The sequence below is a fragment of the Prorops nasuta genome, unplaced genomic scaffold, assembly GCF_024137725.1.
Source record: "Prorops nasuta isolate Cenicafe-Biocafe unplaced genomic scaffold, Cenicafe_Pnas_1.2 PNAS00035, whole genome shotgun sequence".
In the NCBI taxonomy this organism is placed as follows: domain Eukaryota; kingdom Metazoa; phylum Arthropoda; class Insecta; order Hymenoptera; family Bethylidae; genus Prorops; species Prorops nasuta.
Genome location: NW_027116832.1, coordinates 1,086,029 through 1,088,501, shown reverse-complemented (window position 1 = coordinate 1,088,501; position 2,473 = coordinate 1,086,029).

Here is a 2,473-nt window from a genome sequence, read left to right as displayed (position 1 = left end):
ATCTCCTACCGTTACTTCGTTTAATTTACGGAAGTCTACGACTATGCGCATCTTCACATTTCCCTGGGCATCAGGTTTCTTAGGAACCACCAGGAGTGGTGCACTCCATTGACTTTTACTCGTACGTACTATACCTTCTTCTTCCATCTGATTTATCTGTTTATTTATTTCGTTCTTATGTTTTTCTGGCAGACTATAAGGTTTCTTGAAAATTGGGGTGGTCCCTTCTTTTAGGGTGAGTGTGTGTTTTACTCCTTTTGTAGTCAAAAGACGATCTCCTTCTATTTGGAATATATCGCTGAAGCTTTTACAAATCATGTATAATTTCCGTTTTTCTTCTTCATTGAGATGGGCTACATCTATGAGATTTATCAGTTTATCAATTCTATCTTCATTGTAATTGTTTATGTGATAAATTGCTGGAGGTTGAGAGTGCTCGATGTTTTCTTCGGGTGGGTCGGGAATTTTTTCTAGTTCCACTATTGGGGTATCTATCTCCTGCTCGTCTTCTGTAACATTAATTATGCTGACGCAGCAGGTAGACTCAGACGGCCTGGTGACACAGTTTCCCATGTATACGCCTGGTCTAATCTCTTGAGCTGTCGCTAGCCCCTCACTCGTGCTATGTGTTATCGCCGCCACTAAAGTTTCGGTTCTCGGTTTCAGGGTCACTGTCCGGGGAACTGAGTAGTGCATTTGCCAGCTGTGTCCTAGCATTGTAATTGAATGATCTCGGTTTACCGTGTAAACATTTTTCTCCCAGAAATCTACACCTAAGATTCCGTCTGCGATTAATGGGAATGAACTAGGTATTACCTGGAATGGATGCAAAATTACATGTTTCCCTATTTTCACATGTAGTTCCACTGTTCCTGCAGTAGTGAATGGGTAGTTTCCTAATCCAGTAACGGTGTTTTCCTTTTGGTTGATCATCGTTTTTCCTTGGAGAACTCCTGCCTTTATGATAGAAATATCAGCTCCTGTGTCAAAAAGTAACATAGCTGTTCGGTTTTTGAATTCATCAGCTTGAACTTTAATTAAATTTCTATGTGACGAGTTCTGTAATACGTTTAGTCTCGTAGTGTCGAGTCGTACTCGTTCCTCTGCTTGCGACTCTGCGGCACTTGTTTGCTGAGTGGATTCCCTTTGTTTTTTCCTTTTTAAGGTTCGGCACTCTTGGACTGTGTGTCCAGGTTTTTTGCAATAATTGCATACATCAGATATTTTATTTATTGATACTCTCTTATCTTGAGGTTTTTTAGCGTTAGATAATCGTGCGTAGCAATTTTTTGCGAGGTGTCCCTTTCTGTCGCACCTTTCGCAATGTAGGTTATCATTTTTCTTATTATTACCTGTATGAGAGCCTTGTTGAACTCCTCTCTTGTTATGATTAGGTTCATGATAGGATGGGTAGGTGCTATCTTCTTCTATAGCTATAGAGATAGCTTCTTGTACAGTGAGGCATTTAGAAGCCTTCACTATCGTTGCAATACGCGAATTTAAACCGTGATTAAATTGAATCAATGCTTGTTTTCTCAGCAATCCTTCTATTGCGGCATTACTGTCTGCTGAGTTTCCTGGGTCTAAGCTTAATTGTAATAGCTCGGTTAGCAATCCTTCTATTCGGTTAGCGTATGCTTTTACTGGCTCGTCCTTCCTTTGTCGGCTAGTACAGTTTCGGCCATTAATCTTGCGTCAGGCGAGGGGAAGTAGAAATTAGAGGGGTGAAGGGATATCTAGGGAGTTTGTCCGTAGCTGTCAAATGGCGCGATTAACCCTTAATTTTGGATTGTAAACAAAAGTAATGTTTTCGGAAAACGATTGCGGAAAAGAAGGAAGAATTTTAATACATAACAGAGAAGAAGAAATATATCAGATGAGTATAAATTAATAAAAAAAATGAAAATTATTGTGAATTTTTAAGAAAATATACTTTGTGGTTTTTTTATTTTTGTTACAGGTGAAATCCTGTTATGATGGCTTTCTATTAAGGAAAAAAGTTCTTATAAACAAATAAGTGCAAAAGCATTAAGATATGAAGCATTTCTTTGTGGCCCAGTCATTTCGATAATTGTGACTTAATGTTATAATAGTGAATGTGTAAGCGATTAGTGTATATACAACAAACTCTTATTGTAAATTTAATAATCTTGTATGACAGTTTTAATTGCTATTATTTTAAATTAAAGCTAGTTTAATTAACATATTATTTTTATTTCATCCCTTTCTCAAAATTCTAAACACACATGGTAATTACCTATTCTTGTAGTAGTCATATATTCGTTAAAATACTTACAAAATTACAACTGTTTTATATTTGTAAAGCATAGCTTTTTGTTGCAATGATTTTTATTATTCAATGTGAGAAAAATTGCATTGGGTTTAGGTAAATGTCTTATTTATCCGCCACATCCTTCCATATCTTATGCGACATTTATTTGGCTCTGTTACACTATTTTCTTCTAGTCTACAA